The sequence below is a fragment of the Parus major genome, chromosome 3, assembly GCF_001522545.3.
Source record: "Parus major isolate Abel chromosome 3, Parus_major1.1, whole genome shotgun sequence".
NCBI classification, from domain to species: Eukaryota; Metazoa; Chordata; class Aves; order Passeriformes; family Paridae; genus Parus; species Parus major.
The window spans coordinates 7,999,348-8,020,430 of NC_031770.1; the positions used below are offsets into that span (position 1 = coordinate 7,999,348).

General features: G+C 40.5%; 1 long non-coding RNA gene across 6 annotated transcripts in view; it reads left to right on the forward strand.

Annotated features, from left to right (window-relative positions):
• Window positions 1–17,818: 17,818 nt before the first annotated feature.
• The window catches only part of LOC117244135, a 56,055-nt gene continuing 52,790 nt past the window's right edge, over window positions 17,819–21,083 (forward strand). For 5 of the 6 annotated variants that reach the window (XR_004496649.1, XR_004496647.1, XR_004496644.1 and 2 more), the window contains exons 1-2: window positions 17,819–17,898; window positions 18,549–18,639. This is a non-coding gene — a long non-coding RNA (uncharacterized LOC117244135). Of the gene's footprint in view, window positions 17,899–18,548; window positions 18,640–19,825; window positions 20,119–21,083 lie in introns of those variants that run through there. The other variant, XR_004496648.1, reaches the window with a different exon arrangement.

Here is a 21,083-nt window from a genome sequence, read left to right on the forward strand (position 1 = left end):
TCCAGTTCTATTGGAAGTTAGTCAATATACAAGATACAATAGCATATGGAACAGACGCTGGAGTTCTGCTGCAAGAATACTAATTCTGGATATGTGCCTGATCCAGATGTCCTTTCATAAAAACAAGAGTTGCAGTTATCATCTTGGAAGCTACAGTAAATCCATAAATATAATAACACTCAGCAAGAGCAGGAAACGTACCAGTGGCAAATTTGCAAGGCATTTGTTGCTCTTTAACTCCCTATTTAAGCAGGCATAATTTTGTTGATCGTGCCTTTACTTCTGTCAGGAGAGGACTTTAGCATTGCTAATCTCTTCTAATTAATGAAAACAATCATATCTTAGTTGCAGTGAACTGTATGAGCTGGGTAATGAAAGTGTGAGAAATCTGAGAGGGTGAGTTTGTGCAAGAGAGAGCTGCTGCTAACTGTGCCAGTCTCTCAGTAGGGAAAACCAATATTTTCCTGTGGTAATCTGGAGTATGAAGATCAGTGGTTTTATTTTCTGTGAAGTGTGTCCTCATCAACAATAGGAAAAATTATTATGGCAGAGAATGTGTCAATTGATTTCACTGACTGGGAGCCTACAGGTGTTAGTCCCACTGAGGCATTGTCTTGTCTTCCTACAGTTGTTGGAAGTTATAAATACAATATTCCTCTGTGATATACTTCCTCCCTCAGTACATTATGTCAGGCTGTAATAACAAAACATGATCTGTAAACATATTTTTCAACAAAAGGATTCCTGGCAGAAGAAAAGTGGTAATTTTGTATTATGTTAATTGTTATCAGTATGCTAATGAATATATTTTCCAAGCCAGTACATGTTACACGTGTGATCTGTCAGTGGTGGCATAGCTGAAAACTGGAATGCCATGAGGCACTGCAGTAGTTCAGATGAACTCAAATAAGTATATCTCCATTGGAATTGGATAGTTTTGTTTTTAGTCTCCTAAGAGGAATAAATGAGATCTTTTTTTGAATGGAAATGTTTTTCCTGAAACTACTTGTTTCACTTGAAGACCTTTCCCACTTAGACAATCCCAACCCATGAGTGCAATTACGATTAAATCTTGCCCTCAGTGTTACTGAAGCTAGTAGAGTTTGTTGTGATTTTTACTTCATGATACAAAATAACATCTGTAGCATTTCAGCAGGTGCTTGCTGTAGTTCTAGCTTGGCTCTACCCTAGTTCAGGTGCTCTCTGCAGGAAGTGTCTGGGAACAGGAATGAGAAAGAAAAAATCATCACAGGTCACTAATTGGAATGAACCTGGATGTTTATTCCTTGTCTGTCAGTGCTGACTGTGGAGCTTCCTGGTGGCTGAGTCCTGGCTAAATGTGTAGCTGCTCCTGGTAGCAGCAGTGCATTTCTGTAATTTCTCCCCTTCAGGCTTTATAAACCATTTTTTTTCCCAGAGTGGAGAAAAAAACTCCTAATTTCAGAATTTGTAAAACTAAGAAAGAACACACTGATTTGTAGCTATCCTTACAAACCTTTCATGAATATGCCTGTATATTTCTTGATACCTTTCCATGCTATAATTTTGGGGAAGACTGTGCACAGAAACACTCTTCTGTATCTCAGGATAAAATATTTCAGAGTCACTGAATTGAGAACAGGAAGAATTTTTTCCACTGTGTTGATTCTGTACAGAATAACTCCTATTTGGTAAGGTATTTCACAGGACAAAAGGAAATACATATGGGAGATTCCCACATTTCTGCCTGAATCTATCTGGGTACTTTAGTTTCTGAGCAAAGAGTTTAGCGACCCAGTAGAGGAAATATAATTTGAAACTGATGTTTTTGCTTATACAAGAATCTCTCATCTGCTGGACTACAGGGATTTACTCACCCTTGGGTATTATCACAGCAGGTGTCAGCCTTCAAAAGTGAGAGAGGACTGGAGGACTGATGCTTTGAAATACTGGCATTTAATGTTTTTTCTGTTGAGCTGATGTATTTTGATCTCTGTCAGAGCCTCTTTGCTATAAATGGTTTGGTTGCAGCAAAATGCAAAGGAGGGAGGTAAATCCCATGGCTGGTGTGCTGGCACTCCCTCTGTGGTAGAGACAGCCTGGCCCTGTCTTAGCAAAATGACAAACCAGTTTCATTCATTCCTTTTCATCACCACTGAGCTTCAAATCATCAGGGAAATGTGATTTGGTTTCTGGCTTTTAATTTTGTTTTTAAAAAGATAGACAGCAGCACATCTCTATGCCTGCCATCAAAAAGAGTGTGTGATAGTGCAGTGACAAAAGATGTCTGAAAATGTTGCATTAATTCTTCTTGTCTATACTGGGGCAATCTTCAGGTAAAAGAATTCAGTAGGAAGGGTTGTCCTCAGGATGAAAAGGGCACTTTTAAGCCCTGGCCTGCATGAGCCATCAAGTAGAGCCAGGAGACATGGCTTCTCACTGGGTAACACATGTTGAGACCTGAGAAAACAGGACACATGGAGTCTCACGGCAGCAGGTTACTCAGCTCATTTGATCATAATTCAAACCATTTGTGTGACTAATGATGCTCTCAGATGTTTGGCAGAATAAACTAATCAGCTGTTTAACAGCAGCACAGCTTCTCTGTGGCCGACATGGATACAACAGATTCTGCTTCAGTCAAGGACGCAGCTCCTCTCTCTGCATTTTCCTTAACGGCGTAGTTCAGCAGCCTTTCAGCAGACCTGTCTCTAAAACAAGTAGTTCAACTGGAAGAGAGAAACAGGCTTGGGAAAAGGCTCTCTTGATCAGTTGCTGCACATCTGGTTTAAAGTCTTAAGGGTGAGGCAGTGTACCAAGTCAGCATGTGTCCTTCTGAATCTGAAATGGTGTGAATCAAATGGTGTCCTAGATGAATGCCCTGTTGTGTGCTTTGTAGCTGTCTCTCACGCTAATCCCTGCCCACTTCAGGTTAAAAATCACACACAAATTGCCTGAAAGATGAATCAGATGATACAGTCATAGTAGTTGAGTTTTAGATTTTACATTTCAATCTCTCTTTTTATTTTATTTTTATTTTTTTTCTTAAGGGAGGACTGATGAGACCTACTGGCCCCAAAAAGCAAGGTGTTATAGCCCAGACCCTCTGCTGTTACTAAAGGTGCAGCTCCATGGTTATTAGTGCAGCTGCACTAGTTCATATTAGTAAGGAATATAGTTGCCTGATGCATTTATCAACCAGATTTCCTCCTGTATTTAGAGAAAAGCTAAGCCTAAGAAACATTTATTCTATCTCTCTATTTGAAAGCAAACCAATGGGAGTCAGAACTACAGTTTAATTGGAGAATTAAAATAAAGGCAATAGTACTGGCTTAAACTGAAAGAGTCAGAATGTGACCTGACACGTTGTTGGTCAGGGTGATGGCAGCAGTCTGATTAAATGGTACCTACAGTGCCACTGGAGTGATGGATGTGGTTCTGGGGTGGGGGGAAAACCCACCAATTGCTACAAAGGGCACAATCCTCTTGATAAACTACTGAGCACATTGGCAGGGTTTCAGGAAACGGGCCATTATAGAGAAGTTGGCATTTTGTTTTTTGACATCTATGTTGTAGGGCCCTGAAAACAATATTTACAGCAAAGTTGCTAATACCACCGAGTTCCACAACTCCAATACCATAATATTAGTGCTGTGCAGGTATGCACATTGCCACAATGTATTACTGTGTCCCTGGAACAGAAACCACAGTTCATGATGACTCTGGATGAGAGCAGTTTAAAGAGGAAGAGATAGAAAGGTTAGCCAGATGATTTATTTGACAAGGAAGCAAGTTTATCCATTTATGGGATAGATTTTCTTATTTTCAGGTTTTAAAGTTTCATTAAATTTTAGTGCAATATATTTGATAGAAAAAGAGGAGTGTGTTTCCAATAGAATTAGTACCCCTAAAGGTTTCTTTTTGCCTGCTGTTTCTGCTGAAAACAGAGACTAGGATTATTTATTTATCCTTTTGTTTGGTCTCTGATACCCTTTTCAAGGAATGGCTGGCTGCAGAACCTGGGTATAGTTTGCATACTAATCATTTTTGTAATTGATCTTTTCAGCTTTCTTCAGTCACTGTGGAAGGCTGTCAGCTGCTTCTTTGAAGTTAACTAATGATCATACAAGCAGGGAATCTGCAGTAGAAGCCAGGATCTCCCTGGTGCTGTAGCAGCAGAGCTTCCTCCTGCTGGCACTCTCCTGTCTCCTTTTGTGGTTTACTCAAGTGAGCTTGGAGTTAGAAAGGTTTGATTGCTGTATATATTATATATTATATAATATAGATATGTTACAGTATGTATCTTGGGGATCAGCCTAGTGCAGAGGTATTTCCTCAAATGGAGGAAAAAACAAAAAGGCAAACACAATGCTCTTTTCTCCTTTGTGTCAGAAGCTGGCATTCCTCTACATAATTTACACCATAAGGGTTATAAAGTCTAAAATAGACTTTAAAATCCTTTTTCTCACTTGAACATTCACAGACATGCTTATGTAACTTACAGGAGAGGCTGGGCTGGCATCTGTGAGAATTCTTCTGCTGACCTGGCTGGAGTTTTGGATTAGCTCTTAGAGTCAGTCTATACAGTCAGATACTTATTGTACAGGATGAGTCTTTTTTCCCCTTGTTTTCTTTCCTCTCACTCTGCCAGTATGTTTCTAATAAAACCTTCATATGCCAGCTTTTGAAATGATCAGTCTGTCTTTATTTCTTCTTTATTTTCCCTTTTTATCTCTGTTTCTCTGCTCTTGTCTGTGACTACCACAGTAGAGCTCTTCTCTCTGCTCTAGTCACCCTTAACCCATAAAATAAACTACTTTTAAAAGGGCAGGGAACAAACTATAATAGATGGTCTAATAAAAGATACTGTCTCTCTCTCTACAAGCCTTCTCTCACTTCAAAACAATACAGGAATGTGATAAAATAAACTGATGTTGCCATATGTTTTGCTGAAGAACCCCTCCCCCTCTCCCAAGTGGTGACAAGAGTCACAGTTGTGTTGAATTTGGTATAGCTGAAGGCTGACCTTTAGAGCTCTTAGTTTGGAAAATGATCATTCTGGGGTGCTACTGTAAGTATTCTTTACTGACAGCCAAGATAATGTCAGTGAAAAAAGAAAAGAAAAAATAATTAAAAAAAAATATATATAGGTACATATACATACATATATATATACATATATATATACACATGTACCCTGTTATTTTACTCATGTCATCAACAAAACACTGTTGTGGTCTTGCTTGTTTTTCCCTTACTCATCTGGAATAGGTCTGGCTGAGGCAACAGGCTGTGGGAGGACATTTGAGAGGAAAAAGCGTTGTGTGGTTTCCTTGTCACTCTTGCTGAAGCTGTGTTTGCATCTGTTTTGTACTTACTGTGCCTCATGTGAGAGCAGCACCTTCATGGAACATGATTTGATTCTAGAGCCAGCATTGTGTAGCATGCTGGGATTTTTCCTTCCTTTTCTTCTCCCCTCTTTCTAAGAATATACTTAAGGCTGGGAAAACAGTGTTTTTGGGTTTTTTAAAAATTTATTCTTAGTTATGTATTCATAGCAGGTAAGAAATCTGTTTATCAATCACAGCAGGAGCAGGGCTTGCAATTTTAATATCTGTTAGCATCCATGGTACAGTCTCTGCATTTGTCAGTCAGTGTTTATCTAGATGTGCTAACATGTACTGAATTCCTGTTCTCTATTATATCTCAGTTCTGGTGTATTAAATAACAGTTGAATAAAAGTATATTTTCAGAGGGATTACTTTCTAAATCATTAAGCTACCTGGGAACATTGGTTACTTTTAATCCTAGTTCATCCTGCTACCACTGAAGGTCAGAGAAAACATCCGTAAGCTCTCTAGGCTACGACATTCTGCCCTAGAGTTTGACAAGGTGCTCCTGTACTGATGTTACTAGCAGGGGTGTCTTTGTGTTGATACCAGCATAAAGGCTTCATACTTGTAATCCCAGAGGAAGGATTTAAACTGTAAAATGAAATTGCACTCTTATTTTTATCAGTCATTTCCATATTGCAAATATTTCACATATTCCTGTTTTTGTTAGTGACACTTGGGGCTGGGGAGCATCATCTGTGACAGTAGAGATGTCCATTGTGCCTTGTGAAAACTGTAACTTGTCTAAACTTGAATACTTTATCCCTTTTCTTCCTTCTGCAGATTTGAAAGAAAGGATTTTTTTTCTCTTTAGGAAACAGGCTTTTTTTTTATCAGGGCAAAATAATATCTATTCTTCAATCTATCTATTCTGCAGGAAGCCAACTAACTGCCTCCCTTGCCTAGTTGTATTGCCTTAAGCCTGGTGATAGACTTGGAGCTGCACAAGCCTCTGGCATCAATGCAATCAGTTCCTAAAAAGTCATATGGTAGGAGAGTCACTATTTTCAAAAGAGAAAAAACATCTGTTCCCATATAAGAAACAAACAAACTTACACGTGTCTTTGAATTGGCTGCACCCAACTCTGAAGTTGCTAGATATTTACTAAACTGTCTATCAAGGCCAATGTGGAGCATTTTCATACCACATCCATCATTATTGCTGAATGTAAAAGTTATGAGGTGGTTGAGAGAAAAGCCACAGACTAGATTTGGAACACGCATGGGTCACCACGAATATGATCATTTGGGGCTTTCTTCCCTTTTCCTGCCATTAGCCAATTTGTTGCCTCTGCTTCCTATTTTACTTCTTATATAGTACTTTTTATTTTCTGTTTTCCATGTTTGCATTGGGATTTTCTTTCTCTTCTTCCATCCAGCATGATGCTGCTGAGACTGGCTCGTGGTGAATCTGGGCTTTTCTGGCACTGCTCACTGAGATAAAAAGTGACAGCCCAGGAGCCCCCTCGTGTGCTCCAGTGCATTCAGCCTGTAGCACAGAGCAGTGTATCAAACATCAGCAGGCCAGCTCCTTTTTGTTGCATTAGCCAGTCAAGCATTTTGTGCTGCTGAATGTCATCTTATTTAACATTTTGTTAAACAGCTTCTAAAGGTCTTAACAATATGACAGATGGGCTATTGAATGGATGCTTTAATGGCTAAGCATTAGTTTGTTTTCGTTTCATAGTGTTTATTGTTAGTTAAGTACTGTTTAAATAAATCAAGCTTTTCCCTCTCTCTTTTACAATGCAGACACATTCAAGAGAGGGTTTTATTCTTCTTGTGATGGCTGTGTGTTTCATTCTGTCAGGCAGACCTGATATATGGTGCTCTTGCTTCCAGTCAGCCCCTGCCTCATAGGATATAAACCCAAAGTCTAGGTCAGATCCCTAAAGGTTAAAGTGTGACTTGAGTATTCTGCCTAGATGGCAAAGTAAAATTTGAAATGACATTTTTTTTGGTAACCTTCTTTCAAGTTACAGCCTTCACTGCCACCTGTCCTGTCCTGTCTCTGAACTTAATTTCTGTAACCCTTAACCCTGACTGCCGTTAGAGTTGAGTCCGTGTGAAGGCAGCAGACTGGGGGAACCATATTCCTTCCAGAGGTGAGAAATCACATAAGCATGCAGGCTGTCCCTTTGGCACACGTGGAAAAACTTCCTTTTGGCAAGAAACAGCTGCCTCAGATCTCCATGTGCCATGCTGGGCACACCTGATGAGTCAGGACTGAGCGTACCTCCAAAGCAGGTGTGGGGAGAGGCAGTGGTGGCTGGCAGGCAGAGCATGCTGTATCTGGAGCTAATCTAGAGACTTTTCCCAGATATTGTCACTGATTTCTGCTACCAAGGTATTAAAGGTGCCTTTTGCTTTTGGTAACACGGACTGCTGGATTTAAAAATTATGTATGTTAGATTTCAGGAAGTTTCTGAAAGCGTTCTCTTACATTCTATGGTCAAGTCAGAGACAGGACTTCTTGGCAGTGTGATAATTTTGTCTTATCAAGACTGAAGAACTACTGCTTGGATGGGGTGAAATAGGAAATAAAATATTTGGAGAGTCAAAGAGAAGCCATCTCCTCCCTGCAGCAGGTGGGAGGTTGGAAAGCAGAGGAGTAGCATTTCCCATCCCTGAGAGTGTTCAAGGCCAGGCTGGATGGACCCCCACAGCAAATTAATCTAGTGAAAGGTGTCCCTGCCCATGGCAGGAGGGTTGAAACAAAATGTTGTACATATGTTATTACATAGATGTAAAACATTCTGTGATTCTTTGATAAGTAACTGCTATCCCTGCAGCATCTTCTGTAGCGGAGTCCAGTTGGGCCTGAGTTCATGGGCTGCAGAACTATGGCTATTTCGCAGATTGCAGAAGTCTGATGTGGTTGAAGTTACTGATTTTGCTTCTGCAGAGAGCCTGCACTAGCAGTAGAAGTTTTCAAGACTTTGGGATGAGTCCCCGAGGTACAAAATACAAGCAGCGTGCCTCCTCCTTTTTTTCTGACAGCATGTGTTCGTGTCAAGTACCTGTCAGGATTAGTCCTTGGCTTGAGTACAGCTATTGCAGTCTATTTCCAGAATCTTGAAAACATGACACAAGATCTAAGAGTTAGGAATTTAGTGTGGCTATTGATTCTTAGCTTATTTTGGACTTCTGGGGAATACCGAGCTGATTGTAGATTCCAAAGTATGAAAATGCTTTGTGTTCCCTCGAGACAATTGTGAATTTTTGCCCATGGTCAAAATTTCTGTCTGTGGTGGTCATTAGAGGTCCAACTTTACAGGAACAGATATCACCCCTGGTGTTTCAACCAAATTCTAGTTTCAGTAAACAAAGCTCATCCCTCTCTTATTCTCTTTGCTGTCTCTGGTGACATATCTATTCTTCATTTCATGGGTCATTCATCATCTCATTCATCATTTACATACAGAACTGGGGAAGGAAATACAGGTCTATTTCTGAGGCAGTGGCCTTAGGTGATGCCATTTGCCCATAATTTTTGAGCATCAATTCCTCACTGGGAATATGGGAGCAAATTTACTTATTTATTTTGTGAGATGGTATCTGGCTTATTAAGTGTCGTTGGGGGTTGGGTGTCTACACCATTTGTAATTTAACGTTGTCTGGATCTCACTTTAACTGTTCATGCATCTTTGAGAGACAAATAGCAGTAATACATTTGCTTTCATTAATTTGCAGACTGGCTTTTTTCATTGTCCCTTTTCTTTTTTTTTTCTTTTTTTTTTTTTTTAATAACTCCATCCCCCAAACTTTCAAAACACTCATCTGAAATAACAAAGTGTTACAGATGAGGTCTTCTGATTATTGCCCTTTAAAGCTTTTTTCACATGGCCAGGCTTCACAAAAACCTATTTTACTCAAAGAAATTAGGTTTCTGGTTAGCAGGAGCCCTAAATAGACATGAATTACAGGAACGTCCTTTGAAATCCCACACAGTACTTGTTTCATTAAATCCCATGAAGCGACCTTAATTTAGTGGAACACTGGATAGGTTGCTCTTTTAACCTATTAGCACTTTGGCCAGTCCCATAAACCATATTCATGGATGATTCCATCAAGAAGGACAACAGTGGGATTAATATTATTTCAGGATACAGTAAATGCCACAATGATGAAGCTGTTTAAGATCTGGTGCTCACTGTGTCACACTGAATGCATTGACATTTACTCTGCCATCACTTCATTTCCAATATTCTTTCCAAATCAGCCGATGCTAATGTTTCAGTGTGTGTGCAGAATACAATTCCATCAAGGCTAGGGACGAGGAGAAATGAGCTTAAAGCAAGTCCTTCTCCCCTGTTCCCTTGGCACCCTGCTGTTCCACTCCCACCCCAGCATGGCAAACGGCTTATCTGCTGTGACTTTGGACATGGCTAGGAAAGAGCAAACACAGAGGTGGTAGTGGGACAAAATCAGGGCTTTGTGTTGTTTGGAGCCAGCATGGGTGAGGCACAGGTGTAGTTCAATGGTGTGTTTATAGGCCCAAGAGCACAAGGGAAGAGCCCTTTTGCTCGCCATGTGGCAAAGGGGCAGCATGACAAAGAGCTGGCTTTTTCACAGGACAAAGATGCCACCCACTGCCTCACTTTGCCTTCCCCACATCTGCCTTTGGAAGGGCAAGGAAGGCTGCCTAGTTACACACCCCTGCACCACCATAACTGAGCTTGAGCAGGCTTTAATATCTTTCCTCCTCAGCAGCTTTGGGGAGTTAGCACAGTGCCTTATGCTGTTTTGCAGGCTTAGGACTCAAAGGGGATTTCAGCTGTGACTCGGTGGAGAGAAACATGCTCTTCTAGAGATATTCCAAACTGGTCTCATTCAGCTTGTGTAGGAGCCTCTATCTTTGCCAAAAAAAGGATCCCAAATTTCCTTGCTGATGTTAGCACAGGAAACCAGCTGCAGAAGAGAGGCTGAATTCAAGTTTCCCTAGCCTCAGTCTATCCAGGAGACATTCCTTGATGTGTCTGAGAGGTAGCAGGAGGAATGAGGAGAGAGTTGTCATAGGGCACGACCGATGTGGTTGGGCTGCTATTAGCTATGCTGGGTGGCATTGAAAGCCTGCTCAAGTTCATCTGTCATGTTCAGTTGCAATGCAGGGGAGAAGATTACACAGCTGGTTTCATTAATCACTACTACTCTGGTAAGCTGTGGGAAGCAGGAAGGATCTGGGTCCTCTGTAAGCCAAAATTCTTGAAGCTGGGAGAATGAGGTAGGAAACTAGTTATGTCTTGGTCTCATATTCATATCCTCCAGTAGTGTGGATGCTAAATGCAAAAAATAAGGGAACAGAGCCTGTGTGAAACTAAGTCACAGGCTTCTCATTCTGGCCTGAGAAAGCAGGAGAAAGAATCCAAACAGTCCTTGGTAAAGGACAACAATCTTTGCAAGTGGTGTTTAAGGAAACAGTCAGGGGTGATGTTACACTTAACCAATGATGATGTGTTGCTTTAATGACCAATGTGAATTTTACCTCTCGACTTTCTCGAACATGTCTATAAAAGAAGATCAAGAATGATAAACTTTGCTCTCCTGTTCAATGCACAAGAGAGCCTGTGTCGTTCTTCTCACTGTTCCCAACAGAGCGACACAGTAGGACTTTTCTGTTGGTCACTGCTGGAGGTGGTGGGAGTTGGTTATCTGCTCTGACTTGGTGTGATCATTCTTGTGCTAAGGAATGAACAAATAAACTACTCCTACAGTGAAGAAAATGAGCATTTTGAGCAGAAAACAAGGAGCTAAGGAGAACTGGGGCAGCCATTGAGACTTTGGATTTACTGGATGTGTGCAGGAGGACCATTGGTTAAGCAGGTCTATCCAGATTTGGGTTTAGGTTATTGTACTGCAGGGAAAGAGCTACACAGTCTATTTGGTCTAGGTTAGGCAAACAATTATGTTATAGTCAAGGCAATGACTATACTTGTACTTGCATAAATAGAAAATGTGCTGGATTTTGCTCTGCATGATGGAAATGAATGTGCCTATCTGGGTGATCTTTCTTTTGACTGGTTATTTTTCATGACTCAGTAAAGGTAACTGGATACTTGACTGCCTTACTTGTTTATGATGGCACACAGTGTGTTGAGAACGTCAACTTTGATTTTGTACAGTGTCCACTGGAATCCTCCATGAGAACTTGTGTCATTTTATTGTATCACCACAAAACCTTATTATATAATATCCCGTGACTGGTGCTGTTAACACCTTTTTGCTCCGTTTGGAAAAAGATGGCATCTTGTATTTGGAAGGCCTCATTGCACCTGGAGAGCTCAAAAAATCAGATACTATTAGCAAGAAGTGTTAAAATGATAAATTCTAAAGCCAGACAGACCCATTCTTCATGGAACAGAAATCTACCTTTGAAACATATTGAACTGCATTGGTCCTCAGTATTTTGATGAAGAGTTTATCCCCCCTTCCTAAAAGAGCTATTCAGCTAACTGGAGAAAGTGAATAAATTCCAGAGTCTATGTAAACAGAAATCCATGAATTTGGCCTACAGTTTACCTGAGCATTTGGAGCCCATAAGTTCTCTTTCCTCTGTTAGAGCTGAGCCTTAACAGCTCTTCAAGGGCTGCATAACAGCTGTTTTGGAAGGGAAGATGGTATTTGATTTGGTTCTTGTGTCAGGAGTCTGGTGAAGAATTTTGGTGGAGTGGTGAAGAAAAGGGCTAGGTCCTGGAGAGAAGGCAGAAGATAGGAAAGGTGGCATCTCCTGACCCTGTTGTCTGTGGTGTTACACAAGATTTTGAGCTCCCTGCAGAGTACCAGCAGTTCTAAGCTATTGTTAAGCTGCAAGATGAAACATGATTCTTCTGCCAAAATCTCAGATTATGTGCCATTTTGCATGGTTTTGGATGCTGAAAGATGGCACACATGCATATTTTAAGATATCTGATTTCAAAGTGCAGAAATTATATTAGACTGCATGAAAAACATTTCCCTGTGATGGTTTCATAGCCTTTCTTACTGCAAGAATGTGAATGCTTCAGAACAAACACATACTTTGAAAAAATAGACAGATCTAATCCTCCTTGCTTTATAATAGTGAAAAAATTTTAGATCTAACAGACTACAGAGGCCTCATGGTGTGATGAAGCCAGGTGTCTGCAGGGGATTGTTGATAAACTGGGCCCTGAAAGTAAAGTTTGCCTGTGGCTTTTGGCCCTTTTCTTAGTCCCTCTGACTCAGTTTCCTCATCTGCAAAGCAAACCTCAGAGAACCCTCTGTGAGCGCCATCAGCAAAGTCAACAATTATACACAGTTATTTCCTTGTTTAAGTAGGAAGATGGTTAGACTTTTGAACTGCCACCATGTGGTTCCTTACAAGGCTTTCAACTTTCATTTTTATCAATTCCTGCTTTTCCCAACACATTTAGCATTGAAAGCTCTACCGTGTCCTTTGTTGTGCAAGGTCATTGCTTTTACCAACACTGTTTTACAGTGGATTTGATTTATTGTTTCATCAAAAGATCCAGCTTCAATCACGTGCCATATTTTCTGTGTTATCAGGTCAACTTTGAGTTATTTAACAGGGACAGTTTGCTGGAATCTCAGTGATAATGTTTTGTGGAAACTCTGTGGAATTTGGCAGGAATAGGATTATTCTATGGAGGTTTCTGACATTTGTTGGTAAAACTAATCAAGTAAATTTTCAGAGTTCATGGTTACATTCTGGTCATCTGTATGGGGCATCAATTGGATATCTTTGCTGTGTAACCACAAATTTTCAATACTTGATTTCATTAAAACTTCTAAAATAGAAGGGGAATGGGAGGAAGGGAATTGCTTAATCTTGAAAAGATGGGCCCTGGAAAAGAGTTTTCTTTTTCTGTTTAAAAAAATGATATTCCTGTTTTAAGGGAATCTCCCAAGCTTGAAGATTTTATGAACATATACTATGTTCATAGTATATATGTAATATATTGTATATTATATATACTATGTTCATAGTATATATAAAATATATTGTATATTATATATAATATATATGTATATACATAATATATATATTATATATACATAGTATATATATAATATAAATACTGTCAAGAATTTATCGACTTCTTTTAGTTCTATATTGTGTAGTGATATTTTCATTGCTTTACCATAGTATTAGATTCCTTGGTGACCTATTAATTCAAATTTGAGGTTAAGACAGCCTTTTTAAAAAATAAAAAATAGTAAGTTGAAAGCATCAGGAAAAGTCAGTGGGCTAAAAAGAAGTAACATTTTTAAAGGCTAGAAGTCCCTACTTGAGTGTCAGCATTTAATGTTAGTTCCTTCCTTTAAGTGTCTGTGTCACACAGCACAGACAAAAGACAGTCAAAGGACTCCATGGGCACTTTTATAAGGTCACTCCAACATAGAGGTGCTGAAAAATAGTTTTAAATCAAAACAAAATCTTTGCTGTCTCTCAAGAGCTTGAAAGGCAGCCAGGGACACTTCAGCAAAGCAGCATGTCACTGTATTAACTCACCAGACAAATAATTGTGTAGATTGCAACAGGGAAGTCTGTGTAGGGTGTGTTCCAGAGACCAACTCTTTTCCAACAGGGTTGTTAGACACCTTGAAAGTTGATTCACTTTTTTTTTTTTTTCTGGGAATAAACTAATTTCTGTTATGTTTTGCTGGATATTCTACTGAATAAAATGACTTCCTCCTCTGTTGCTGATGTGAACTTTGTGCAAGTTGGGCTGTGACAGCTGTTCCCAAAAATAGTGACCATTGCTGTTGCTGGAGCTCTGTTTCTGTCTGCTTCCTTACAAATAGGCTTGCTTCATGGATTGTAGGACAAGACTGGAAAGCAGATCAGCTAAAGGGGGTTGCAGAAGACTTGTGATCAAATTGCAGCTTGGCATTACTGTAAAGTGCAACAACTTGCCTGTGTCCCAAACAAAGGTACATCTGCACTGCCTATTTTTTGAGGGAAAAGAGAGAAGAAGTGCTGCAGCTGGCAGAAATTTGCTTTTGGGGAGAGAATGTCCAAGTGCTAGCTCTTGTCCTGGAATCAGTTCTCTTGACTGATGGAGAACAATTGAGAGCTTCCTGCTAATTTTGGGGGGCTTATACTCAGAGCAGCTATAGTGCAGTTGTCTACAATGAAAAACATTTGAGCCTTCTTCATGTTTTCTGATTATTTTATCACCACTGTAGATACTGCATTTTTTGTTTAGGTCTTGCCAATTTTAGGCTTCTTCAACTTGGTCCCAGCTGTCATGGGTAGAACACTGATGTCAATGTGGTTCTTAGCCCTAGTAGGAACTGCTTCAAAGACCTCTTGGGTGTGGCTTTTTCCACATTGTCCAACCAAATTTCTCCTTTTCAGAAGGTCAGCTGACCCTGTCATCTCACTCCTGCTAACCAGTAGTGCAGCTGGCCATCCTGGATCCCTTCCTTGTTCCAACCACGCTCTGTCAGTCAGTCCATACAGCTCTTCTGCTGATTACATCATATTTAGCTGCAGAGGTGCACAACAACGCTCTTTCCCTTAAAATGGGAATGCTTTATTTTACAGAGAGGAAGCAGGATGATTTCCTGTGTGAGGCTCACTGAGGATTAATGGGTCTGTCAAGATCCGTGATCGGCGGCTTAGCAGGGCTGACACATGAAAGGACTGCAGTGCTGTGTGTGAACCACCTTCAGGCTTAAAACTATTTCTGTAGTTCAGTCCCAGAGAGCTGAATGAACATGAACTCAGAATTCAATTACTTCCTCACAGCCCCAGTAGAGATCCATTTACATGCCAGGAGAAACCATTGCTGAGCAAGGACATGATGCTGCTCTCGCTGGGACCCCATAAGCAGGATAGCTGTCCTCCAAATCCAGCATGTTTGGCTGGAAGTCTTGAAGGATGGCTGTTTACCACATGACAAACCTGTACTTTTCACCAATATGTCACACAGTATTTTTGAAAGCTCTTCTCACTTTCTAGAGACTTTAGGGCACATTCTGGTCCCCCATAGACTGACAAAAGAAATTTCTCTTTAGTAGGCCAGAAGGGGATTTTTAGGGTGAAAAGACAAAGGGTAAAGCAGAATGGATATTGCTAAGTTTTTACTTTCAAGGACTAGTGTCTTGGGGGTAAAATCTTTCCTTTGTCTCTATTTTCTATTTACCTGTCCTTGGATGGAAGAGAAAATAAATCCCAAGAAAATGATCTACAGATGCATAATAGCCTTTTCTGCAATGACTCTGTATCTTTCAGTTTACCCATTGAAGGAAAAGCTGTAGACTGCTTTTGTACCATTGGAAGAGATGAATAATGTCTATGTCATGCTTTTGGCTGTAGCATATAGCGAGCAGAGGTAGTGGTAGTTTATTTTGCAGCTGTAACACTTTGGTAAGCTGCAGGAAAGAGAGAGGTATCCTGCTTCTGAATTTTGCTCTATAAATGCTATATCTCTGACTTCTCCAGTATGGTAAACTGAAGCAAAAGTCTTTCAGTGAAAAGGAATCTTCTATATATTGTGAATGTTTAATGGTATTTCATTTAAGCAGCCTCCTTCCTCTGATTCTTTTGCTTGATTCATTCCCTTTTGTGCATCATTCCTTGGCTTCCCTGTCTGTATGAAAGCTCAGGCAGCTTGTCTTTTTTTGGGAGACTTGCCAGGGAAAATCTGTAAGCCAGTGGATTGTACAGTGCGACTCCAGTGTGGGTATGTCTTTCCCAGTGGCACTGAAAGGCTGAAGAACACTGGCACAGTGAAACCTACCCAGCCTGTTCCTTCCAGTCTGGGATGTGATTTACCTTGTCAGCCCCACAGGTTCCACCCCATCTTTTGGCTGCAAATACCTCCTATGGCTTTCAGTTGGAATTAGCACACAACAGGACCTCAAAAATTTGTCGGTAATCATTTTCCCATGAACATTTTAAATGAAACCGCAGTCCAGCTTGTAAAGGGTTCTGTTTCCCTGAGATGGGCTATTGAGCCTTAAAGGTACGGCTTTGGATCTGTTTCTGACTATCCTTTCACCCTGAATTTTACTTGTATTTCTCCCTGCGGTGCTGACAGGATAATAATATTGTAACATTGTCACATCTGGTTAGGGAGAGGGGAAGGAGGAGGAGGAAATGAGGAACTCTCTCCTGAACTAACCTAAGCACTATTCTATAAACAAATGAACACAGGAAACTGGTGAGTGGGCCACAGCCTCCCACAGCTGCAGAGGGATGTGTCTTGCCTTTTTCTGTGCACCCAGTGCTCTCATTAACTTCAGTGAACCCCAGAGACCCTGACATATGAAGATTTAGAAAGTCGGTGCTAATGCAACCTTTCATCTACTGTCTTTTTTCCCTCCAAAGTCAGTGGGGGACTTGGATGTTCAAGAACATCTGTTCATTTCTAAACATTGGGGTATTTACCTTTTCTAATATCTCAGGTTGCTCATTTGTACCCCAGCAGGTTCCTAGGAGCTCACTAGATGACCTCTGGGACTTGGATTCTAGGCCTAAGATGGAACAGCAATTTTTAATTTTTATTTTGCTTAAATAAAAAAAATAAATATCTGTGAGCAATGATTAAATTATTGAGACTTATCACTAATTATTATTTTCCACATGCTAAATCCACTTTGAAAATAACACAGAAGTTTACAAACTACCAAATCAAGGCCTCAGGTTTTGTGGTAATTGCCCAGGCATTGTAAATGGGATACCCTTTACTTTCAATGCTGCAAAAGAAGCATCAGAGTGAAAAACTTTTATCTTCCCGACAACAAAAAGAATAAGCAGAAAGTATCAGAACCCTTTTCCCCACTCTTTCCCATTTTAGGACTCAAAATCTATTGCCTGCTTCTATGACCTTTTTGCTCTGCAGTTGGGTAAGACTCTTCCATGAAGTGTAGTGTGATTCCAAGCCTATTTTTGGTCCCACTAATCTTGAAAATGCGGATTCATGACACAGAGCCCAAGCTTGCTTGCCAGATCTGTGCTTTTGCTGGCAGTCCAAATTCAGTCCCTCTGAGCTCTGTTGCCAGGCTCCCTTTTAGTCAGGTACCAGTGCAGGCTGTGTAATGTTTGCAGCAAGACTCCCTACCTGAGGCACTTCATCTTCTTGATAGATCTTTTTTTTCATGTGTGCACGTGTGTTCATATCAAGCATGAGTGCAGCAGACCTGCTTTTATTGTTTTTCCCCTCTTCTTCACCCCCCAGCTCCTCTTCTGCTATGGTGGGAACCCCTTTATGGCAGCTCCTTTGTATTTGCAGATGTAGTAGGGTTAGGCAGTAAGATGAAATACTTCTGTTGTCAGGGAGCCAGCCCAGCTGGGTAGGATCAGGTGTGAAAATGTGCTGCTTATGTCGTCCTCAGGCTGAAGAATTACATTCAGGTGTTACACACCAGTTTTGAATAAATAGGAGAGCATAGTGAGAAAGATCTGTAAAGTATCTGGTGTCCACTGTTCTCCTCTGTTTTCTGCTTCTTGAGTTTTTTTATTCTCCCCCATGTTTCATTTTGTTATGAGGCTGAATTGTATGCCTGAAGTCTGAGCAGATGAAGAGGAGTCCTGAAGGTAGTGAGGGGGTTTTCTCTTCTTTCAATATTTTTCTTCCCTTTTTTCCTAAGGACTTTTTCTGTAGCCCCAGAGGAGTGGGACTGTGGTGATAAGGCACACAATCCTTACAAGTTGCTGTTGAATCTCTTCTGGGCAAGCCAAATACTTAGCCTGGGTGCCAGCTGAGTCTTGAGGAGTGGAGTTATGCTAGGCTGTCAGTGGGAACTTAAAGGAGAGCATGAGGGGTAGTGTAAGGGAGCAAGGTTTCTGCATATGCCTACTAAAGAGTAATGAAGATCTAAGGAATCCAAAGAGCTATGAGCCCAAAGCTTTTTCAGAAGGATGGAAACATTCCTCCTCTGAACAGAAACTTGAAGATTTGCAGGGGGAATGATAGAGGCTGCTCCCACATTTCATTATTTCAAATTGGTTTTTTTCCTTCATCTTCAGATTTTATTTTATTTTTTTTGCCTACTCAGGTTCTTTCTGCCAGGGCATGAACTATGAATTATGTAGTTTAAAACAGCAACCAAACCAATATATCTATTCAAGAGATAAGGTTCTGTATACCAAGAGATTTTTAGAACATAGGGAGCCAGTTCAGACTTTAACATCAAGGAGACTGAGACTCATCTGTACTCTTAGACATGTTCCATACATACTCCTAGGTGAAAGTACCATGATAGCAACATATGGCACCATGTGGGCCTCCAGCTCTGGGCAAAGGAACCACTGTGACTTCTTTTGACACCTGGAGAGGTGAGTTGTCTGCTGGGTTCTTTGATTTAGGGATGGAATATTCCTTGTGAGGACCAGAGTTCTTAGGGCTTTAGATTGAAAAAAAAATATATGAAAATCAGGATAGTATTTCAAGTGTTACTGTGCACTAGGCAAAGATTGTGATCCTGGCACAGACTCATCACTGCAGAGCTATGGCTTTTTCAACCCTATTGCTAGTTAATAAACTTGGGAGATCATGGATACTTTTAAAGTCTTGGCCATTAAGGAGGCTTTTTTACATGTAATACTGTGTAGTCACTAAAACTGGGGAGTAAATCATGAGTACTATTGGAAGCATGGTGTGTTGAGGCTGCTTCACTGCCCTCACTTTCCTGTGGGGTGTGGGCTATTACCCTGACAACTTAAGTTAAAAGCTGTCAGATCCAGCCATATCCTCTGGCAACTGCAGTGGAAATTATGTGAACCACTAATTCAGTGGTGAGGTACAATTTCTGACAGCATAACAGAGAATCAGAATGTTTAAAATAGTTTTGGCTATGACTTTTGTATTTTGAATGTTCCTGGGGAAATCTTTTCTTTTAGGTTTGCTTTTTACCTGGGGGATTTTTTTTACATGCTTAATTTATTTTAAAAGAAGTCTGAATGTGTAGGGTCTACTTTGCCTCCTTGCTGTTGGTGCAGTACTGATCCTGAATGCCAAGTGCAAAGACATTAAATATTATATTTGCTAAACAAAACTGACACATTCCTACTTTTACACAAGGAAGCAGCGGCACTTCCCATGCTCCTGAGAGTTTAAAATGATCCATTTTATTGAGCGAAATAATGACAGCACTAGCTGAGCAGAACAGTAATTATTATCTCTAGGAGACCCAGGAGAAGAGTGTTTTAAAAGGGAAAATACTGTTTTTCATGTATTTCTTTAAATTCTGGTATCAGCAGTTCAAGATTCGTCAGGCATAACTAAAAATAGAGATTGTAGCCAGATGTGTTTCAGGGGACAGATTGTGTGGAGGCCTCTTGGAGTCAATGGGGTGGGATAAAGCCAGAATTTGTCTGTCCACTGGCTCCACTGCACTGGGAAACCTGGCACAGCTCAGCATGTGTATGATGAAAATCAAGTAGAAGGGACTGTGTTTAACTTGTATTCAGGCTGTTTGAAGTGGGGGTAGGAAGTTGAGTTGACTCCATTTCCCCCCTCCAGGATTTTTGTCAGCACAGGTGGTCTGACTGCTGCTTGCTCTTGGTCTGTCTGTATGACAGTGTAAGATGTGAAAGAAAAAGTTAAAAAAACTTGAGATGCTGCAAACTTCTTGGAGTGTGTACTGATTTACAATAGGAGGAAGGTGTGCAAGCTTTGATTAGAAGGACTAATCTTCAATATTTTGTGATGCTGACAAAGTAACAAGTGCAGACAAAATACTAGCAACCACAAGAGTAGACAAGGCCAGTAATCTCTTTTCTTGTAATTGTAAACAAACAAAATAAAAAATATGAGCTGTGATAAGGTCAGACTTGAGTTCATCCTTTGTCTTAGAGGCATTGCTGCATGTCCAAGGTTTTCTTCTTTCTGACTACGTTGTGAGCATCCTCACAGAGGGTACTACAGAGCTGGCTGTGCAATCTTTCTCAATGCTGTTGGATCACAGGCATAATTATTATATAAATAGATGCTAAATTTGGTATTTTTCTGGGAATATGAGGTCCCTTTAAGACATTGTGTGAGTAGAATGTGACATAATGAGTGAACTTCCACATTATTTTCTCAACCAAAAAGCCAAAAATGCCTAGAAAATTATATTGGTCAGATCCTCAGCTTATGTAATGGGCCTTCTGAATGAGTTTTCCTAGAAAGGAATCTGTTCACTGTAAGTTCACTTGGCTTGGTATTAGCGTGGCCTGTGTTACTCAGACATTCCTTCCTAAATTCAGCCAGTTGGCACTCTGCCCATTGTGGTTATTTTTGCCTTTTGTCCCTAAAGACTTTTCTGAGAGCCAAGGTCCAGGTGTATTCTTGGGTGTCAGCTGCACGTCAGATCTTAGGGCAGCATTAAATTCCAAACAGGACAAATGGAGTGCTGGCTGCTCCCTTCCCACTATAGAATATTCTACTTGATGACACAATTCCTTCATCCCCTAGATTTACACTTCATTAGAAACCCAAACCTGCTCCCAGGTTTTCAAGAGCTTGTTAGCTCTCAAAGCACCAAGAGTGCTGCCTAATTTGCAAGTGGGAAGGCTTGGGGAAGGCAGTATGACATGAATTTTCTTTGATCCAGCTTTTCAAGTTGTCATGGTTTGATACTGGCCAAATGCCAGGTATCCATGAAAGTCATTCACTTACCCTCTCCTGCAACTGTTGGGCAAAGGAGGGGGAAAGAAAATTAACAAAGGGCTCATGAGTTGAGATAAGGATGGGGAGAAAAACACTCTAAGGGCAAAACTGGTTTAAATTCAAAGGT